The sequence below is a fragment of the Choloepus didactylus genome, chromosome 19, assembly GCF_015220235.1.
Source record: "Choloepus didactylus isolate mChoDid1 chromosome 19, mChoDid1.pri, whole genome shotgun sequence".
NCBI lineage: Eukaryota > Metazoa > Chordata > Mammalia > Pilosa > Megalonychidae > Choloepus > Choloepus didactylus.
In genome coordinates, this window is record NC_051325.1 from 11,218,588 (window position 1) to 11,241,960 (window position 23,373).

Below are 23,373 nucleotides of genomic sequence, written 5' to 3' on the forward strand. Positions count from 1 at the left end.
GCCCTGTGTTCAATCATTTGTTAAAGGAAGAAGTTCTGCTGTATTATTAAAAATTGTCCCCAGTTTGAAAGATATTTATATATAAGGTTTTGCTAAAATATATAAAATATGTATTTGCTTGATTAGCTCTTCCACATGGGCCACATTTCTTTGCAATTTATCTTACTTTTCTCTTAATGTTCTTTAAAGTGACAAGCGAAAAAAATGTAAGTCTTGCTATTTATTCCTGCGTATAACTGGATTTTCTGGGGCAATTGAGGTCTAGTATGCTACAAATTTTGTTAAAACTTGGGACATATTTATGCTATCATGCTGCCTGAAAAATTTCCTGAACTTGAATCCAAAGATTGAATGATTCTTAAACTGGAAACGTGTGCCTATATGATTCCATTGGGTCTACTCTTTTGCTATTTACATGGTACATTAAAACTGGATTTCTTTTACCTCCAGATGTTTCCCCACCTTTCCCATCATATCAGCCCTTATTTTCAATGACCACAGGGGATCGTCCTGCAGTAATATATGGGAAAAGACAAGCTGAGGGTCTGGATTTTTTATGATTGTCACAATTTTCAAGTCTTTTGTCTCAATGTCAGGCTACATGCTCCAAATTTTGTTTAGCTTGGGATTTTGCTTAGAAGGTATGTCAAAGTAGTGTCAGGGGAGGATACTTCCCTTATTTCATATTCAACCTGGATCATGTGAACAATTTATATATGGCAATGGGTGATAGCCAGTTAGGATAGGGCTGTCTGCAGTTCCCTTTCCTAAAGGTGGAAGACTGGGATCGGCAAGGTTCTGACCATTCTTTGTCTCCTCTTACCTTTCCTCCTCTCCAAAAGTAATGTGAATGCAACACAGCCAAAGGGAGGGGAAATAAGAATTTGAATTGAATTTGCAATTGAGATGTGACCTATAGCTCTTCTTACCTGCTCTTACACATATGATAAATAAGTCAGCATGAAATACAAATGTGATATTTTGACTTACCCTGGTGGGATGTACCCTGTGTGATGACTTTGGAAACTTGAAGACATCTTTCACAGCAGTGTATTTTTTCTTGTAAGTGGTAGGTAAAACTCATTGTCAATGAAATGGGGAAAGTTGTTTGTCATTGAGAAAAGACTGGCAGAATATAATAAAGCTAATATGCACACACGTGTATTCCTATGCACATGCATTTGCAAGTTTATTTTCAGGTGAAAACATGCTTTGAGAAGTCTTCTAAGTTAGTCTGCATCATTTCAAAGTCTCAGTTTATTTGCAGAGACTGCTAGATTCTGGGATGGCTTTGAACATGTGAAAGTTCCTCTCATGTAGACCAGGAAACAGCTCTAAATGTTACTGATTCTCAGTTTTGTTTTGTTGGGTTTCAAAATTTTTTAAAAGAGCATGGTGAATGCAGAAGTCAGAGTTGTGGAAAGCTGGGTTAAATATTCCTACTCTAAAGTCCATTTGGACTCTCTCCTTATGAAATAACACAAAATCTTCACTCTTTAAAAGCAACAGCATGTAAACTAGAATGAAAGAAGGAAGTTATGTATGCATGCATAATATTCTTTGTGAATGTCTTTCATTTAACTAAAATTATATTAGAAACCAGATTGGTAAATAAAAAACTCAAAATAGTTTCAATTATCCTAAAAAAATTGTAATTTGAGCCCTTTCCCCACACCCAGGGCTTCAGTGGCTACTATCAAAGAAATTGTCAGTGGGGAAGGTCATGGTCTTAATATCAATGCTTACTTGAATATCTATGTACAACACTAAATGATAACTTATAAGTCACTATCAGGCAGGACAAGAATGAAACAGAGAGTCTGGGTGGGTGGGCTGAATTAAAAATAACAATGGCAACCTTCAAGGGCTTAGTGCATGCCAGGCTCTGTATTAAATGTTGGTCTGAGCCAATTGGGGTAATCGGCCCACCCCCTTTGCCAAGTGATTGAGTTAGTTCATCCCTGTCAATCGGCACATCCCTCAGGGCAGCTCAATAATGGGCATGGACCCCACTTGGAGTCAGCAAGACCCAAAGGGAAGTTTGCCAGAGCCTTCCCTGAAGTTGCAGTGGGTAAGTGGAGAAGCCAAGATCTGTCCTAGTCAATCTGACTCTAGGCCCACATTACTCACTGCTGGGATGCAGATAAAGGAAGGGAGAGATATGGGAAGAGAAAGAGGTATGAGCTGGCTTGGTAGGACTGGCCAAGTACATAAACAGTTTTACTAGATCCATCCTTGGCTTTACTACACAATTATTTCATGCCACAAATTAGCCCCTAAATTATGTGGTTTGGAGAAACTGATCGTCTTTGTGGTTTATGTGTGACAACCATAGATCCTGGATTTTTTCAGAGAGACCCTCATCCATTCTCCAATACAGTCAGAATCCTTATTGTTGCTGTGAAAATACTACCTCCGTGGATAACAGAAAATCCCAAGCAAACCAGTTTGAACACAGAAAGGCAGGTATTGGTTCCCACATCCAGAAGGTCCAGAGAGCAGGAAGCACTTCCATGTTGGTTTGATTTAGTGAGTGGCTCGATGACATTTATTGTGAAGAGTTCCTGCCGCTACAAGTTAGAGGGAAGAGCCCACACAACACCGTCCTCACTGCTGACACCACCTGCAGGTTCAGAGGGCTCCCAAATCCACCCTCAGATTTGATAATTTCCTACAAGGACTCACAGAACTCATAGGAAGCTGTTATATTCATGGTTATGGTTTATTTCAGGGAACAGATACAGATTAAGATCAGTCAAAGGAAGGGATGCATAAGACAGAGTCTAGGGAAGTGCCAAACTGTGAGTTTCCTTTGTCCTCTCCCCACGAAATCAGGGCAGGGCAACTTCCTCAGCATCCTTGTGTGACAACATGCATGGAGTATTGCTAAGCAGGGAAGCCCAGCCGAGCTTTGGTGATAGGGGTTACATTACGTAGGCATGGTTGATTGATGGATTGATAGCCCATATGATTGATCCTAGTCTCCGGGCTGACTTATATGGCCTGACCTAAAGCCCCCATACTAAATCATATTGTTCACCAAACTCTACACTAAGATGTGATCTTACCCCAGCCTAAACCATATTGTTAGACTACAGAGCATAACCCAAGGGCCATAGCAAAGAAAGAAAAACTCCTATCAGGTAGAGTGTTCCAAGAGCCCAGAGATTATCTTCCAGAAGCTGAAGGAAAAGGCCAGACCTCCTCCTTGGGCAAGGCCAAATTCTTTACAACAGCTACCCTGCCTTCTTGCTGCCTTCTGTCCTGCCAGCTGCATTCCAGGCCCACCGGCTTGCTTCATGGTGTGGCACAGCAGTTTCAAGTTTCCCACCAACACCACACCATCCAAAGGGACAGTGATTCTGCCAAAGCCCAGCCTTCATGCCGCACTGGCTCACGCAGGGTTACATGACCGCTCTTGAACCAGGTCTTCAAGGGGCAATCATCCTGGTAAGAGAGGGTGGGATGGTGGTCCTGAATGACTTACACCAGTCAGGCCACACTGCCCAAACTGCCCCCAACAGAAGAAGGGTGGGATGGAAGCTGAGGGAGAAGCAGAAAGTAACTTCTCCAGTGGACATATCCAGATCTGTGCCGTACCGGGCCATCCCTTGCAGCATATAAAACATTATATATTTTCTTTGTAATTTTTAAGATAACACTCACATTGAAATCATCCATTCAGAGAGGCCAGTCATATTTATTCATCTGCATGAACCCTCATTTGAGCGCACACACAGAGAGAGCCCTGGTCCTTTGCTCCATCCCTTGACTCTTCCTTGGCTCAGAGATCCCATGGGATTACAGAGGGCAAATACACAAATCTACACGTGTGCTTCTCATGCATCAGTGCATGAGGACAATACAGAAATGAGAGAAGACACAGAAGGCAACAAGCTAAACTCGTATTAAACCATAAAAACAGAGGGAGCTGTAAAGGCAACAGGTGGGAGAGTCCATGTGAAATAAACACTCGATCCAAATAATTCCAAGGTGCTGCTCTGACTTCTAGGTCCTTCCCCGGGGCCTGTGGGTAGGCATGAGGCTGGGCGTGTGCCTGGGGTGCCAGCCTGCATTTAGCTATCATGGTCACCTTTGCTAGAGCTCTCTGCCTTGACCTGACTCTGCCCCGTTGCTATGAAGACAGTGTCTCCTTGCTGCTTGGTGGGTCCAGGGTGATCCATTCAGTGTCCTTTTCAGGGTCAGCAGTACAGCCTGTCCTGGTATCAGTTTCTTCACAAGAACTTGCCTGAACTCACAGCCACATGTGGTTTCAGGAACCACAGGCATCTATCCGAACCACCACTGTCAAAAGGCAATATACATTTTTTCCATGTTTTGCTTCAAAAGTAAGTTTTATTTCCAATTTTGAAAGTAATATATATTCATGGTATACGCCTGGAAAATACAGAAATGGGAATTAGAAACCCATCACTAAAGAGAAAAAATTTCTACCAAATTTGGATACATTTTCTTTCATTTATATTTTGTCAATTTGATAATGGTTAATGCTTGCTTTTTTCTTTTCCTATTAGTCTTTTTATGCACATTACATGCAGAGATGAATCCTTCTGTAAGTGCATTTTTGTCTCCTGGTTTACACTTTTTCCTTGGTCTGTACAGTATAAAACTTCTATAAATATTGATTTCCTGATCACGTATTATTTTATCATGTGAATGGACAGTAACTGACTTAGGGCATACTATATTATACAGCCTTCAGGTATATTCAGTTTCCTATTCCATAAGCATTACTCTTTACATAATGTGGCTACCTGCATTGCAGATGACTTTCTTAGGGTGATTTTCTCAGGTATGGAATAAATGAACTGAAAGGTATGCACTTTCTGAACAATTATCCATATACACAGTGAGAAAGGAAGGGCTGTTTCAGCAATCTTGGGCCTGGGGAAAAACTCTTAGAGAAAATGACCACATTTGAAATTCACTAATCCCTACCCCCACCCCCCACCCCTAGAGTTCTGGGATATATTCTTCTGCTGATGTTTTTGATTGAAGTCATAAAAGTTCTTGAAAGGTATACTTCCAACTTTTGTAAAACCCTTTAGGAATTGTTGCTGAAACTTGTAACCTATAGTTGGTGCCATTTCCTTCTGGAGGGTAGGATGGGGTAAAGAATGTCACCTGGTGACATTTCTGAGTAGTTGTGGCCCCTGCGTTCGCGTCCCTCATGCCCGCCTTCTCCCTGCCATCTGGTTCATACATGCTTCACGAGCACGCGCACACACGCACACACAAATGTTCACACATTTATGCATACGGTCTTTGCACACATGCTGACGTAACTCACACACACACTCACATTCACCAGCATTGCCTGATAGTGTACAGGTACAGGATACCCAGTAAAAAGTATTCGTTAGATGTGAAATTCACATTTAACTGAGTGTTCTGTATTTTTATTTGCTAAACCTGGCACCCCTAATATTCCTACACTCATACACACTCACACATGCTTACATACACACACCTCTTTTTCTTTGCCTTTGACATTCAGTTTAACTGCTCATTGAAATATAAGAAACAAACTATATGGCAGCAGCTTAATATATACTTTACAAATAAATGCTTTCATGAAATTACAAATGAATCCCATGTCTTACAGGGATCATTTTAAAGTTTTAGAAATCTGATCTCATTGTATCTGGGCTTCTGGAATTCTGGAAGCGTTACAGTTTTCTGAACAGGGGAAAGCACATTGCCTTCAATGCAGATAGCTCAGTCCATCGTGCTCCCTCTTGGCTATGGTGTCCCCAGACCCTGCCCAGGAGCTTCCAGATTTCCCTGTAAACATTTTCCTTTGCGCTTCCTAAGCCCTGGGCATGTTTATATTACAGAAAGGGGTCTCAGCCCATCTGGGATTTGTTTGGAAGGGATTGTCTCTTTTCTTTCTTTGTAAAAATAACCCGGTGTCTTTATGTAACTGGTGCAGACTGTTTAACTTGGCAGGCGCCTCACCTTTTCCTGGGTGTGTCCCTGCAAGCATGAAGCGCACTGGGTTAACTATTCACACTCAGTGGGCCCTTGCTTGGCATCTTTTAAAATGCAGACTGCATTTCTCTCCTTTATCCCCAGGGCCCTCGAGGGTGCCTGGCAAGTTTCAGCGTTTGGTTATCTTTGATGAATGTATGAATGAATGAAAGAAAGAATGAATGAATGAATGAATGAGCAGAAGGCTGGATTCCAGCTTCCTTTGACCCATTTATAGCTTATAATACTCACCATGAAGCAGCAGCTCTCTTGGGATTTATGATCATTTCATACCAAGCATCTCCTCAAAAAACCATGTCACCATGAGCAGGATGTTTGAAAATTCTGAAATCTATCTAATTCTGATAATAACTTAAGAAATACTCTATTTACCTGTCCTCGATAAGAAATGTGTTTGTGGTTTAGAAGTGAACCAGGCCAAGCATCAAAAAGACCCAATCCCTCACTTTATTTGCATTCAACAACTCACTTTACTTGCATTCAACAGCTCACTTCAACGAAAGGAGCACTGAATTATATATTTGAACGTGGCTAAATGGGGAAATTTTAGGTTGTATATATGTTGCTAGAATAAAAATTTTACATAACCCAGAGGTTATGTAAAACATAAACATAAACAATGAATTCTAATGTAAACCAAGGAGTACAGTTAATAGTACAACTACAATAGCATTCTTTGATGAATTGTAGCAAATGTACCACACTAATGCAATGTGTTGATAATAGGGGAGTATAAGGGAACTTTGTATTTTCTGCATGATTTTTCTGGAATCCTACAACTTCTCTAATAAAAAAGAAAAGTTCAGAGTGGGGAGGGGAGGGAAGAAAAAAGAAGAAAGGAACCAGAGCCAAATACAGTCAGAGGTGATTACCCAGCCAGTGACTTCTAGGGTTGCTGAACGGGGATGGGTTTAAGTATAGTGTTAGGGTTTTCTAAATACTTTTTACACCCACACTAGTAGTGCCTCAGGAAACATTAACTCCTTACCGAGATCTCCCTGCTTCACTCCAGTTGAACTGAACATCTGAAGATTAGCAGACTGGCTCTGTGTCAAGCTGCTGACATCACATGGGTGACACTCTCTCAGGACAGAGCTTTTTCTTTCCACCAAGGAGCACTCAGAACTTTCTAGACACTTATTTCATTGGCCCCCAGAAGAGCTGGTGAGATCATGAAGTGCCAAGGAAGGCTCTCCACATCCCCACAATGGAAAATCTACACCTGCCCAGGTGGAATCATCCACGGTTCAGGACACTGTGTGCAGAAAACTGTGGCTCGCAGGAGGAAGCTGGGTTTTCACCCCATGTGCACTGCCACAAGCCTTAAAATCACCCTCCTTAGGCCTTTTCATGCCCAGATATAGAGTTTAGTTCAAATAAACATGCCCAAACATCCAATAACTTTCTGAAATCCACACCCAAGTGTAAATTTGACACTTTTGGCCCCCTAGGAGACCTAACATGTGTCTCTTTAATTGTAGGAAAAAAATTGCCATGATATCATAGACTTTGTTTCTGAGAAAAGACAATTGTTTTATCTTAGGAGGAAGGATGTTGGGAGTAGGGTGGGCTAATTGGCTTTTGTCTTTATCGATGTTATGTTTCCAAATACGTGCAAAGCAATTGCTACTCTTTTGTGGGTAGACTTCAGCAGACTCTAGCCATCAAAATCTTTTGTGAATTTGCAGAAATAAGAAATAAAAAGAGGGGTGCTCTCCAGGTGGTAGAGTTTAACTCCCCACCCCTTGGGCATGGACCACATGTAGTGACTTGCTTCCAAAGAGTAGATATGGGAAAGCAGGGGTGGGACATGGCTTTGGAGTGGAGTTAGCTGGCAGAGCCTTTCCTGGCAGAGTGGCCAAGGTGAGTGTCACCAGTGATGCCACGTTATACTATTATGTACCCTCGATATGATGTGATGCAAAGGGCACCTCATGTCTGCACTCTCCCTCCCCCAAACCCATGACTCCAGTCTAACCATGAGAAAAACATCAGGCAAACCCAATTTGAGGACTTTCCATAAAATAGCTAACCAGTAATCCTCAAGATTGTTAAGGCCATAAAAAAAAACAAGGAGAACCTGAGGCCCTGTCACACAGCAAAAGCAGCTAAGGAGTCAGGGTGACTAAATGTACATTGGAATCCTGCATGGGGCTGTGGGACAGAAAAACAGCATTAGGGAAAACTAGCAAAATCCAAATAAAAGGTGAATTTAGTTAATATTCTGATGTTGGCTCCTTAGTGGTGACAAATGTACACATAATGTAAGAAGAGAGGAACTGGAGAAACAGAATGAGGAGTGTATAGAAGTTTTCTATACTTTTTCTGCAACTTTTCCATAAATCTCAAACTACTCTAAAATTTAGAAAGTTATTTAAATCAGAAATTATAATAGCAGAAGAGTTGTCTCATGACCTGTGAGCCTGATGCTTGAGAAGCACATTCAGGTGTATTTCTTTTTAAAAGAATTTGGTATAAAATTAAAACTCTTGAGTTTTTACTAGGTTATAGTAGTCAAAAAGATTTTGACGGAAGTTGGAGATAAAATGATGAGATGTCTGTTCTAGCTTGCTAATGCTGACGGAATGCAAAACAGCAGAGATGGATTGGCTTTTATGAAAGAGGGGTTATTTGGTTACACAGTTACAGTCTTAAGGCCATAAAGTGTCCAAGGTAACACATCAGCAATCACGTACCTTCAGTGGAGGATGGCCAATGGCGTCCGGAAAACCTCTGTTAGCTGGGAAGGCATGTGGCTGGCATCTGCTCCAAAGTTCTGGTTTCAAAATGGCTTTCTCCCAGGACGTTCCTCTCTAGGCTGCAGTTCCTCAAAAATGTCACTCTTAGTTGCTCTTGGGGTACTTGTCTTCTCTCAGCTTCTCCGGAGCAAGAGTCTGCTTTCAATGGCCGTTTTCAAACTGTTTCTCATCTGCAGCTCCTGTGCTTTCTTCAAAGTGTCCCTCTTGGCTGTAGCAAGCTCGCACCTTCTGTCTGATCTTATATAGTGTGCCAGTAATTTAATTCAGACCCACCCAGTGGGGGGGCCAACACCTCCATGGAATTTATCCAATCAAAGTCATCACCCACAGTTGGGTAGGGCGCATCTCCATGGAATCACTCAAAGAATTTCAATCTAATTAACGCTGATCGGTCTACCCACACAAGATTACATCAAAGATAATGGTGTTTGGGGGACATAATACATTCAAACTGACACAATGCCTTAGGGCAAAAGAGTCAGCCATCTTGTCCTGACAAATAAAAACAGAAATACTTAGTACAAAAAGAATCTGAAATTCAGCCCGCTGGTTATAATTTGTTTTATAGGCTTAGATCTACTGTCTTAGTTTGCCAGGCCACTATAACAAACACTACAGACTGGTTGGTTTAAACAAGAGGAATTTATTATCTCACAGTTTCAGGGGCTAGAAGTCCAAAAATCAAAGTGTCACCAAAATTATGTTTTCTGTGCAATCTGTTGTGCTCTGGCGATGGCCTATCAGCAGTCCATAACTCAGGATCTGCCTCTGTCACTTGGCTGCCTGCCTCCTTCTATCTCCTACCAAATTCTATTGCTTCTAGGGTCTCCAGTCATATTGGATTAAGACCTACCCTAGTCTTAATAGGATCATTGGAGATCCTTTTTACAAATGAGGTCACATATACAGGTCCAGGGGTTAGGACTTGAACATGTCCTGGTCAGGGACACAACTCAATCTATAGCAGTCACTTTTACTATTTGGAGGAAGGTTTATTGGATACTGCAGAGTTCACTCCAAAGATTCAATATGAACCACTGATTAAACAACATGGTGGAAGGCCCTCAAGCCTTGTCTTCACTCTTTCTCCAAATTACCATAATAATGGTAAAGGGGGAAAAAAAATTATAACCTGTAAGGACAAAGAAAATGTAGAAGGTGCCTCCATGGCATGATGTTTTAGAATAGCCAACATTGATAGAACAGGTACCAGTCTGGGTTCTTTCCATAGGATAATTCATGGATGGACTGGTGGCAACACACTCAGAAGAATGGGAAAAAAACAAACAAACAAAACAAACATTAAACCAACTGCCAATGGAAAAGAATAGCAGCAAAAAGGAGCCCGTGCATTCTGAAGAGCGTAGGATGGCCAAGGTGTCAGAGGCCTCCATTAGCTCAAGGGCAGGGGTGAAGAATGAGGCAGAGAGGAGAGGACGGTGGGTGCCTCTCCAATCCCAGGTTGAGTAGAGCTAATGTCCTTTCCCAGCCCCCCAAACCCCCAAGAAGGAGAAGAGTTTATTCTTTGGAGAGATTCAACCAGGGTGGTTCAGGATGCTGGACTCACAATGGAGCACAAGGCTGAGTTCTAAGGCTGGCTACAGAGGAGTCACTGAAAACATTCATAGTAAACAGTGGGACTATCTCCCAGGCCCTTTCCCCAGACCTGCACCCAAATGCTTATAGCCAGGTATGAGCTCCTCTAATCAGGAATTAAAGGATTCTTCTGAGAAACCCAGAGATCTGAAGAGGCAGGTGGACAGTGGTTATCAGAATCCAAGAAAAGCTGCAGTTGTCCGAGAGGGACCCGCAGCAGGAGATGTCACCTTTGGTGCAGGAATGCAGCCACTGCCAGGTCACAGCCACGAGGGATGATGTGGGGATCAATCCCTCAAACACTCTGTCCTCTCAGTATCTGATCTCACTGGCCAGATCCCACCAGAACTCAGAGTGCAAAGGAGCCCTGGCGATGTAACTCACGTAGGTCGGCTTTCAGGGCTCAGTGCAGGGAGGAAGAGAATGGAATCCGGGGAGGCAAGTAAACCAAACATCTCAATTTCCAGTTAGCTCTGCAGTTCCTCTCAGTTAAATATGAAGAGGCTGCCAAAGATCACCAGTAGGTAAAACTCTTCAATGAAATGAGAGACCAAGAACAGATAAATACATAAATTTAAATACACAAATACATGAGCAACAAAAGGAAACCAGAGGAAGCAAGCAATGGAGTGCACAGAAAAAAAAAAAAATTTAAAATAGGAACTTGGGAGGAGGGTGGTAATTGAACAGTAGAAAACTGAAAAAAAAATAATTTTCAAGAGTCTTAGTACAAATTATTCCCTCCTCAAAAATATGATGCTATGAAAAATAGAAAAAGCAGGTAACGTGAAGGAAGCCCTGGAAATTAAAAATAGATAGCCAAGAATATTAAATGGAATGGTCAGACTATTGAAGAATAAGAGAGAAAGGATAAGAGACTCTGAGATACAATTCAGAAACCATGTCTGACTATTGAGAGTTCCAGAAATAGTGAAAAGAAAACTATAAAGGAGAAGAATGTATCATTTAAGTTGTAGAGGAATAATTCCCCATCCTGTAGGCCAGGAGTCTACATTGAAAGGGCCTTAGGAAATACCTCCAAAAAAGGGATGCAGAGCATAAATATCAAGGCACATCTTCATGAGGTTTTAGAATTCTAGAGAGAAAGAAATATCCCAAACGTTGAAAGGAGGGAGCAGGCAGGGAGTGAGAGATGAGATGCCATTCAAAGGAAATAAAATCAGAAGGCAATATTGGGAGAGTAAAAGTTAGTGCAGTAAAATCTTTAAGTTCTGAAGTGCAACCAAGAATTCTATATCCAACCAAATGACAAAAGTATGAGGTAGCATAAAAATATTTCAAAAAATATACCAGGACTTCTGCTTCTAGGAAGATGGAATAGATGTTCTTTTCCCTGCTTCTCCCACTAAGTACAACTAATAATCCCACACATTCTATGTAAAACAAACATAAGAAGAGTCTGAAAGTTAGAAAGGAGATGGCTGGCTGTTTAGGGAACTCGGACATAAGTAATGACATGAGGGTGAGTTCTCTGTGTTTTCTTTTTGCCTAATCTGCACCAAAGTTGGGGCAGAAGAACCAGCCACCTAGAGGTGCCAACAGGCACATACAAAAAAAGGCCCAACAAAAGCCTATTCTCAGTACTGAAAGGGCCAGAAAAGGGGTAGCCTGGCAAGACAGAAAACTTTAGACAATGACCATTTTACTCTAGCCAAAAACCACAGAAAGAAAATGTGACCCATTCTCATCCCCACTTAGACTTCCCCACTATTCAGGCTGTAAGAAGGGGTCCCAATACCTCTCCAGGAGGAGTGGGGAGCTGAGACTTTCATCTTTGCCCACAGTGTCCGGGGAGACAATTTAGGGGTCCTGGATTTCCACCCCTGCCCAGCAGTAAAGAGCCCCCTTACCCACTCTGCTGGAGAGTCAGAGGAGACGAGGTGGGAACCAGGATTCCACCACTGCCCAGCGGTAACGGGCCCTCTGACCCCACCTTGTGTCAATGGATGTCATGTCAGGAGCCAGAACTCTCACTCCCACCAGCAATAATTAGAAGTGCCCCCACCATCACCAAAGTTAACTAAGGCCAAGTGGGAAACCTGGGCTTCTACCTAGAATTGGAAGTAGTGAACTGGCACTTCCCTCCCTTTTCCCTTGACTAAGTGGTATGAGAGGAAGAAAGATAAAACAGAAGCTATAAACAAGATCCAAAGTCTCATAACATAATACCAAAGTGTCAAGTTTTCAATTGAAAATCACTTCAAGGAAGACCTCAACTTGAATAAAAAAAAAAGACAATCAATAGATGCTATTCTAGTTTGCTAGAGCTGCCATTATGCAAAATACTAGAAATGGATTGGCTTTTGTTAAGGGAATTTATTAGGTTACAAATTTACAGTTCTAAGGCCATAAAAGTGTCCAAAATAAGGCATCAAGAAGAGGATACCTTCACTGAAGAACAGCCGATGGTATCTGGAACACCCCTGTCAGCTGGGAAGGCACGTGGCTGGTGTCTGCTGGTCCTTTGCTCCTGGGTTCTGGTTTCAAAATGGCTTTCTCCAAAGTGTCTCTGGGCTTCTGTCTCTCTTAGCTTCTCTCTCTCTCAGCTCCTGTGTATCCCTGCTTGTTGTCTCAGGGTCTTTCCCTCTAAGCTTCTGGGGGTCCTCTCTTAGCTTCTCCAGGGAAAACTCTGGGCTTCATCTCTTAGCTTAGCATCTACACATGTGTTTCTGTCTGCGTCTCCAAGTGTATAAGTCTGGGTTGGCCTCTGAGCTCTCTTAAGGGCTCTAGTAAACTAATCAAGATCCACCTTGCATGGGCACGGTCATACCACCCGGGAAATAATCTAATCAAAAGGTCTCACCTAGTTGGGTGGGTCACATCTCCATGGAAACAACCCAATCAAAAGATCCCACCCATAATAAGTCTGCATCCACCAGAGAGGGTCGAAAAACATAGTCTTTCCTGGGGTACACAACAGTCTCAAACTGGAACAGATGCCAACACTGAGATGACAGAGCATTAGAATTATCTGAGAAAGATTTTAAAGCAGCTTTCATAAAAATTCTGCAGAAAGCAATTAAGGAAATGCTTGAAACAAATGAAAAAAAATAGAAAGTTTCGGCAAAAATATGTAGATATAAAAAGAACCAAGTGGAGATTTTAGAATTGTAAAATACAACAGAAATTTAAAAATGCAATGGATGGAATCAGTAGCAGAATGGAGGAGACAGAGGAAAAGATCTGTGAAATGGAAGAGAGAACAACAGAAATTATCCCCTCAGAACATTACCAAAGAGAAAATATATTGAATTAAAAATGCATAGAGTCTTTGGGACCTGTGGGACTATGACAAACATTTTAACATTTGTGTCACTGAAGTCCCAGAAGGAGGGGAGAATAAGGGTGGGACTAGAAAAGTATTTGAAGAAATAATATCTGAAAATTTTCCAAATTTGGCAAAAGACATGAACTTGCAGCTGGAGGTTCAGTCTGCTCCTTGAAGAGATGTGACCTAGTTGGGTGGGTCACATCTCCATGGAAACAATCCAATCAAAAGATCCCACCCATAATAAGTCTGGAGCAGACTGAAACTCAAATAGGATAAACCAGAGAAACCACACTAAGACACATCATTGTCCAAGCAAAGACAAAGGAGAAAATCTTGAAAACAGCAAGGGAGAAACAACACATTACCAAAAGGGGAAATGTTCAAATGACAGTGGATTTCTTATCAGAAGTCATTAAAGGCCAGTAGGAAATGGTACATTTTTCAAGCATTGAAAGAAAATAATTGCCAACCCAGAATCAAGGTCATTTCCTGGTTGTGATCTTGCACTGAAGTTCTGCAAGATGTTCCCATTGCAGGAAAATACACAGAAGGCACGTGGAATCACTCTATTATTTCTTAAAACTGCATGTGTGACACCCAGGGGAGTGAATCTCCCTGGCAACGTGGAATATGACTCCCGGGGAGGAATGTAGACCTGGCATCGTGGGACGGAGAACATCTTCTTGACCAAAAGGGGGATGTGAAAGGAAATGAAATAAGCTTCAGTGGCAGAGAGAATCCAAAAGGAGCCGAGAGGTCACTCTGGTGGGCACTCTTACGCACACTTTAGACAACCCTTTTTAGGTTCTAAAGAATTGGGGTAGCTGGTGGTGGATACCCAAAACTATCAAACTACGACCCAGAACCCATGAATCTCGAAGACAGTTGTATAAAAATGTAGCTTATGAGGGGTGACAAGGGGATTGGGAAAGCCATAAGGACCACACTCCACTTCGTCTAGTTTATGGATGGATGAGTAGAAAAATAGGGGAAGGAAACAAACAGACAAAGGTACCCAGTGTTCTTTTTTACTTCAATTGCTCTTTTTCACTCTAATTATTATTCTTGTTATTCTTGTGTGTGTGCTAATGAAGGTGTCAGGGATTGATTTGGGTGATGAATGTACAACTATGTAATGGTACTGTGAACAATCGAAAGTACGATTTGTTTTGTATGACTGCGTGGTATATGAATATATCTCAAGAAAATGAAGATAAAAAAAAAAACTGCATGTGAATCTGCAATTATCTCAAAATAACAAGTTTAATTTTTTAAAATATCAGGGCTTACAGCACTCTACTCTCTGTATATCTTTCCTTTGGAGGAGGGATTTAGGAAGGTACTGGAGGACGTACTCCTACAAGATGAGTAAGTAAAGCAAGACAGAGGAAGGCTCAGGTCCAAGAAAGAGAGGGATACCTCATAGGAGGAAGGCAAGAGGGATCATGGGACCAAAAGTTAAAAAATAATAATAATAAAAAGAAAAAACTGGAATAGTAGGAGGAAGAGATACATACTTTAAAACATTAGAGAAAAAAATTGCTTTTTTATAAGACTATGGAGCATTTTGGGGGAAATAGTGATAGATAACACTAATTAGTGGATTTTTAGAAATCATAAGGAATGGGAAATGGCAATTATTAACTGCGGGAAAAACAAAATAAATATTTTGAAAAAAGAAGATATTATCATACATGTCTCTACAGTGAACACTATCTACTCAATCTTCATAACATAACCACAGACAACCAATTCAGTAAAAAATGATGATATAAACTATATGGGGAGTGAAATTAAGAGGGAGAATGGCACAGGGAAGTAGAGCTGCATTTCTTAAACTTTGTAGTAAATAGATCATATGTAAAACTGACAATAAGACAGCAGTATAAGCATATCATTTACTATATAGTCTTTAACATCAGAAGAAATGGCTACATGCATTTGAAAGAGCCTCCTTCTAGAACTGGCTCTAAAAAGTGAAGAGCAGCTGGGGATGGGTTCGCCATTTTTCATTTTAAGCCTTTACTGCTCTTTCATTTGCCCTCAATTTTGTTGATAAAAATAAAATTAAAACAAGAAAATAGGAGTGTCGGTAAGTATTTGAACAGCACAGCCCATAACAGCTCGAGGTGGGATACGCTGGGTGAGGCCAGAGGCCTAGCCCTCCAACCCATGGAAGACTGACCCTGCTAGTTACTGGCATCCATTCTGAGGAACTACATGTCCCCATGCAGCCATCGACCTATCATCAGCAGACTTTCCAGGGAGTCTGCACCTGCAGTGCTTTCTTAGGAATTTCTGTGTTTCTCACTTGTGAACTCCAAGATGTAAATGATGTACAAAGGTGCTTCTTTTAAACAGATTAAGGATTAGTTAAGGGATTACATGGCCTGGGAACATCTGGTCTCCAATGCCTTCTATTTCAGTTATTCTTTTCTGCATAACAAGCCACCTCCAATCTTTGTGGCTTAAAATATCAGCAGTCATCTACTTGGCTCCTTGACCTGCAATTTGGGCAGGGCTCAGTGGGAAAGCTCATCTGTGCTCCACCCAGTATCTGAGGGGTTGGAGAAATGAGGACTGAAGGATCCACTTGCAAGATGGCTCAGTTAAATAGCTGGTATTGGTTCTTCTCCTTGTAGGCATTTGTAAGGGTATGTTGGGCTTCCTCATAGCATGGTGTCCGGGATCCAAGACCAGGAGTCCCAAGATGCTGGAAATGGAAGCTGCCAGTTTCTTAAGGCCTAGATCTATATATTTGCATGGCACCTTGTATCTAAGACATTAAGTATTAACAAATAATATATATAATGATTACTGAATCATTATATACATGCTCTTCTTGCTTTCTAGTGTATTAGAATAACCAGAAGGAAATACCTGAAAATATTGAACTGTAGCCCAGCTGCCTCAATCTTTGACAATGAATGTATAACTACATAGTCTTTACCTTTTGATTATAAAAATCTTGTGATGGGCCTCACTCGTACCCCTAATCCTGTTTTTCATCTTTAGAGTCTTATGATCACAAAAGACAGTTCCTAATGTTTATTAATGAAAGAACCTGAGTCAGCCCAGAACTAACCCACCCCAATTCCTAAACTAACTTGCTAGACAAAGCTAGATCTAACCAAACTTGCCCAACCTGACATGTACAGTATCTTAAACTTTAACTACAAATGATCTATGCCTCATAATAATACTAGAAATTATGCCATTCATCATATTAAGGCTGCCATGTTCTTACATACATTCTGTGGCTAAGCATGTAATCAACCTGCACATGTTCGATAATTAAATCACCTCTAATTATGTCATCTAGAATCATTGTAGTCATTATCCGAAAACCTGCCCATTTTTTGATACTTTAAAACCGTCAGTGTTACTGCAATTCAGAGAGACAGCCCTCTGATCTCCCACTTTGTGCTAAGCAAAAATCTCTTTCTCCCTTTGAAACCCTGGTGTCTAGGGAATTGGTCATTTGAGTGCATCAGGCAGAGAACCCAATCTCTTCTGCCATATTATTTTAGCCAAATAGTCATGGAGCACAGATTCAAAGGAAGGGAACATAGAATCACCTCTCAATGGGATGAGTGCAAAGAATTTTGGGGCCATGCTTTAAAATCATGACACCTCCTTAGGAAGGTATTAGACATCTGAGTTTCAACTCAAAACACCCATTATTTTAGGGAAAAAAAAATTAATGGTGAAATAATACTGTGCGTTGAGAACATCATTGGTTAGTCTTTTTTTTTTTGCAGAAGTAGTGGAAGTGATCATGTCTTTGTACCTTATCTCCATTGTTTCGATGGGAAATGTGTTCTGAGTTCCTAAATACAACTTGCAAATTTATGTAACCCAACCCTTTCTTTCTTTGCTGTGTGGTATTCTTAATTCTGCAATTTAACAAGCTGTGGAAGAAGACTGTCAGGACTCCATGGGGCCTGAAAGGGAAAATTGGGTAAGAAAATAATGGTGATTATTGCACAGTGTATTAAAAAATGCCTGAACTATGTTCTTATAGCCAAGGGTGAGCTTTGCCTTCATCTTTGCTGGACCAGGTTGCCCAAGTCCTGTGGGAGCAAGCAGAATTCTTCTTAGGGGAGAACTGCTCTTTGATCTGGAAAATAGGTCTTTGGTTATGCAAAGGAGACCCCTGGGCTGTGCCTGAGAGCACCAGGAGAGCTTTGATCTCTGCACAATAAATTTTGAGGGTTTCCTTATTGCCCCTGGAAGACTGGATTAAAAATTTTCTGGGTACTTGGGCCAAAGAGAAAGGGAGGCAAATAGAACCCATTATGAGAGGGATTAGGAGATGGGGCAGGGCCTAAGACTTCTCTAGGAACTTGGGTTTGACCCAGGCCCAGGGGGAGCAATGGTGTCTTCTCAAATTTAAACTGTTTCCATTTTGACCATCTCTTCCTAAACTCTATATAAAGGTCCCTTGTTAGGTGTCGAGGAATGATGGAGAGGGGCCTGTGCCAGTGTTTGGAGGACATGAAAGCTGGAGAAGCCAACAAGAACCAAAAGGAGATACCTCTCTCCTCACACATACACATACACATGTTTTTCTTTTAAAAGCCCACGTGGAAGGTCAAAGCATGACATGACGTGCAATCATAAAGAGACTGAACAACCAGCCCCAGCTGGCTGTGGAGGTGCTGGTCTTGGCAGAGGTCTCCTCTCAGCTGCATGGGATGAGCTGCCTGGGACGGATGATTCTGGAAAGATAAACTTTCTGACATTTTTAACTTTCATTCTCTGAACTAACTCTTACTTGGTATCCTAAACAAAGCAGATGAAGTAGAATGGCTCTCATCGAGTTAAGATGGAGGTTCTGGAATGCCTTCATCTGCCTGCCCCTGTGAGGAAACATAGGCCCATTGGGAACACAGGTAGAGAACCTTAAAACTATATATACTACCTCTTCAAGTCTCCAAGGAAAGGATCCATGATAATGACAAGGTGGTGAGGTTAATGTTCAGCACATTCTGAAATCCAGGACTGGTGCTGCTGCCCAGTGCCTAAATGAGGATCCACTCACACCAGCCCTTGTTTTCTTCTTACCTTGTTCCTCTCTCTTGGAGATATCTATGATGCATCCCCAAGTGTGTTCCTGATGAGCCTCACTACCAGAGCTCCCCTGGGTGCCTGATTACCAGCTCCACAACCTTAAGAGCCAACGTTTTTTTGAGGTAGGAGAAGAATATAATAATAAGCTATTATTGCAGTTTGAAGAAGATAAAGGAAACTGTTCTAAAGAAATCTCACAAGTTCCTGAAACTGTACAGCAAGAGAAACAGGGAGAGCTGGTCAAATGTGAGCAACAGAATGACAAAGTACAGATACTAGAAGAGCACTTGTTTGTTACCGAAAAGTAAGCAGTTCTGTGGAGAAGTCTGGAGGTAATGACAAGGTGATAGTTCAGCTCTTAGAGCCAGATCCTGTGAACTGTGTGAACATCTGTGAGAAAACAGAAAGTGTGGACACCCCAAAACAAGAATTGTAGGATATAAGTCATGAATGTTACTCAGCTTTGGTTGACAAAGAAGCAAGCAAAGTGTGGGCAAAGAGACAGGAAATGGAGATGCTGGATCTGAAAGAAACCCTTCAACGGGGAAAACGCTCAGAAAAGAGAGCTCTGCAAAGACCTGCCCCATGCCTGGAAGCAGCAGAAAATGCTCCTGCTGCCTCAGAAGAGCAAACTCCAGCACCAGCTAAGGTAAAGGAAGAGGACATGGAACACAAGAAGAGAGGCAAGTAGAGCATATGATGGATTCTGCTGCAGAATATCCCCAAAGTCCTAAAACACCTCCTTCTTTCAAACTCATTTGGAAAAACTCCAGGAAACACAGGAATAAGAGATGGAAGATGGAAGAGCCCCTAAGATTTCTTAGCAATGTCTTATAACAAAGCTCACTGAAGGGGGAGGTCCAAAATACTGCAATCCTCTGAACAATGGAGTAGTTGTTTCAAATGGAGTGTCTAGCCTGGAAGCTCAGCAGTCAAGGAAGAAAAACTGGATCTTCCAGTTGAGGATATTAAAAGACAAAAGGTCAACAGAGATGGGTAATATCTTAGTTTGCAAGGGCTCTTATGACAAATACCACACAATGGGTTTGCTTAGACAATAAGATTTTATCATTTCATGGTTTCTGAGGCTGGAAGCTCAAAATCAAGGCATCAGCAAAGACATAATTTCTCCTAAAAATCATTGTGTTCTGATCGTGGCTTGGCTGCAACATTGGGGTTCCTCGGCTTGCTTCTCTGCCTCTGTCACATGGCATCTCTCTCTCTCCATGAGTCTGCTCTCCCAGATTCTGTTGGATTCTGTATCTGAATTTCTGCTTATAAAGGCCTCCAGTCATAAGGATTGAGGCCAACCCTGATTCAGTTGGGCCACACTTAATTAAATAGGATTTTAGAAGATCCTATTCACAAATGAGTCCACACATTAACTAATAATGACATCTTCATAGGGTCATATTTACAAATGGGTTCACACCACAGGAATAAAGATTAAGATTAAGAACATGTCTTTTTTTTAAATTCAGTTTTATTGAAATATATTCACATACCATATAATCATCCATGGTGTACAATCAACTGTTCACAGTACCATCTTATAGTTGCGCATTCCTCACCCCAATCTATTTTTGAACATTTTCCTTACACCAGAAGGACTCAGAATCAGAACAAAAAATAAAAAGAAAAAAAGAACCCCCAAATCACCCCTCCCTTATCCCACCCTATTTTTCATTTAGGTTTTGTCCCCATTTTTCTATTCATCCATCCGTATACTGGATAAAGGGAGTGCAATCCACAGGGTTTTCACAATCACACTGTTACCCCTTGTAAGCTACATTGTTACACAATCATCTTCAAGAGTCTAGGCTACTCTAGGGTTGGAGTTCAGTAGTTCCAGGTATTTACTTCTAGCTATTCCAATATATTAAAACCTAAAAAGTGTTATCTATATAGTGCATAAGAATGCCCACCAGAGTGACCTCTCAACTCCGTTTGACATTTCTCAGCCATTGAAGCTTTATTTCATTTCATTTCTCATCCCCCTTTTGGTCAAGAAGATGAAGAACATGTCTTTTATTGGGGTACATGATTCACTCTACCACGGCATCATCCAGACAGTCAGCAGCGGAAGAATGAACAAGAAGTTGCATCAAAGGAAGACATGCTAAAAGTAGAAGAGGTGAAGAAGTGGTGCGGAGGAAGGCAGACCTTTGGAACAAAGAGTGGGGCTGACTGAGGAAGTAGAGAGAGCCAGAACCTTAGAGTCTAAAGCATTACAGAAAAAGGAACAACTGAATTCAATATCCAAGAAATGCATGATGAAAGAGAGACAACATCCCAGGAGCTGGAACTGTTAAGAAAGCAGGAGGAGCATTTTGTTGAGGAGAATGGGGGGGCAGGAGACCAGAACCTACCTCAGGTGATTTAGCATGAAGTGAGGCTGAAGAAGGAAAAGAGCAGACTTGTTGAGGAGGCAGAAAGATTGTGTGCTGAGAACATATTCTCAAAAGAAAAGACTAGAAGTGAATCATAAAGATCCCAGTTAACTAGCAGGGTGTCTACCTTGTTTGGAGATTTTTCTGTTATAAAAGTTTACCTGGTAGAGATAAACTCAAGTACCTTAATTATAAGTGTATGCATGCAGGTAGCTGGCCCTCAGGTTTATAATGGACATTCAGCATCCAGGTGCATTGGTAGTGGATTGAATTGTGCCCCCTCCCCCCAACACACACATACAAAACATATGTTGAAGTCCCACTCAAAAATATGACCTTATTTGATAATAGGATCTTTGCAGGGGTAATCAAATTAAGATGAGGTTATACTGGTGTCCTGGTTTGAATCTTTTATGTATCCTATAAAAGACTAAGTTCTTTTAATCCACTCTTGTGGGGGCAGACCTATTGTGGGTGGGACCTTTTGATTAGGTTGTTTCCAAGGAGATGTGACCCCTCCCTTTCAAGGTAGGTGTTAGTTTACTGAAGTCTTTAAGAGAGCTCAGAGCTTTCATAGACCCAGATGCCTGGAGATGCAGACACAGAGACATTTTGGAGACAGCTTTGAAACCAGAACCAGGAGAGAAGCTAAGAGATGAAATCCAGAGTTTGCCCTGGAGAAGCTAAGAGAGGACTCGCAGATGCTTAGAGAGAAGTGCCCTGGAGAAACAAGCAAGGCCTCACAGGAGCTGAGAGAGGGAAGCTAATACAAAAGCCCAGAGACATTTTGGAGAAAGCAACGTTTGAAGAAGCTAATCCTGGGTGAGGCCCGGCAAACTCCAGCCATGCGCTTTCCCATGTGACAGAGGAACCCCAGATGCCATCAGCCTTTCTTCAGAGAAGGTATCATCTTATTGAAGCCTTAATTGGAACAATTTCATGGCCATAGAACTCTAAATTTATGAACTAATAAACCACCATCGTAAAAGCCAATCCATTTCTGATATTTTGTATTCCGGCCACTTTAGCAAACCGGAACAACTGGCTTAGGGTGGATCCTAAGTCCAATATCCTTAGAAGATGGCACAGAGGAGATGCACAGGGAAGAGGGCCATGCTGAGATGGAGGCAGGAATGGGAGGGATGTGGCCACCAGCCAAGGAGTGCTAAGCTTGCTGGCAACCCCCAGAAGCTAAGAAGAGGCAAGGAAGGATTCTTTCCCAGAGCTTTCAGAGGGAGCAGAGCCCTGCAGGCACCTTGACTTCCCGCTTCCAGAGCAGTGAGAGAATACATTTCTGTTGTTTTAAGTCTCCCAATTTATGAAAATTTGTTACAGCAGCCCCAAGAAATTAATACAGCATCCCATGGCACTCTGCAGTGAACAGGTTACTATCCCCATTTCCAGGGGATATCAATTGTACAGGCTGGGAAAACTTTTGCCTTTTTAAAATAAAAGCCTGTAGCTAAGGTTAACAACTGATGTCACTGGGACACAGCAGGCATTTTCTCTTCTATACTGCTGCTTATTCCTTTAGATCTTACTTTAGGGCCTCTGCCAATAATACGTGGTGGGATGGAAACTGGCTGTGAGGTTGATGACCCACGTCACAGCCTGAATGCAAAGCAGACTTGCTAATATAGATTATTTTTTTGGTTTCTCATGTGCATTTACTGCTACTGTAATTATGTTCCTTATTCGAAATGTAATCAAATCTTTAAAATAAACTGAGCGGTTTAAGAAAGAATTTTACATTGAAACACTAAACGAAGGTATTAGTCCATGAAGATGTCTTTTGGTCAAGAATTATGACTGCAATATAATATTCTTTATGATTAGTAATTCAAGAAAGATTTCCAACCAAAAAATACAAAGTTAAGCCATACACACGCACAGCAGCTGTGTTCGCCAAGATACACATTCGCAGAGCGTGGAGGGAGTTTGGGTTGAGAAATTCTGGATGGTTTCCAAAAGGTATCAGTAATGGAGTCCTATCTACCCAGGTCCCCTGAGGTGAGAGCATACAAAGAGCCCTTCATCCAGAGTTTCTGCAACCATCGCATTTAATCCCCACAGCTAGACTGCAAAATGAGTTTATGTATTGTTTCCATTTTACCTATGGGAAAAGGGGGGCTCTTCTGTGTCCTGGGGTGGTTGGTGGCAGCCGCGGGACTTGGAGGCGCATCTTCTCGCGTCCCCACATCCCTCACGCCACATGGTTCTCTTCTCCACAAAGAGCAGTTTCTTCTTTTTG

The 23,373-nt window shown here is 41.7% G+C and overlaps 1 pseudogene; it reads left to right on the forward strand.

Moving 5' to 3' along the window:
- LOC119516070 overlaps positions 1 to 23,373 on the forward strand; it is a 52,881-nt pseudogene that overhangs the window by 25,425 nt on the left and 4,083 nt on the right.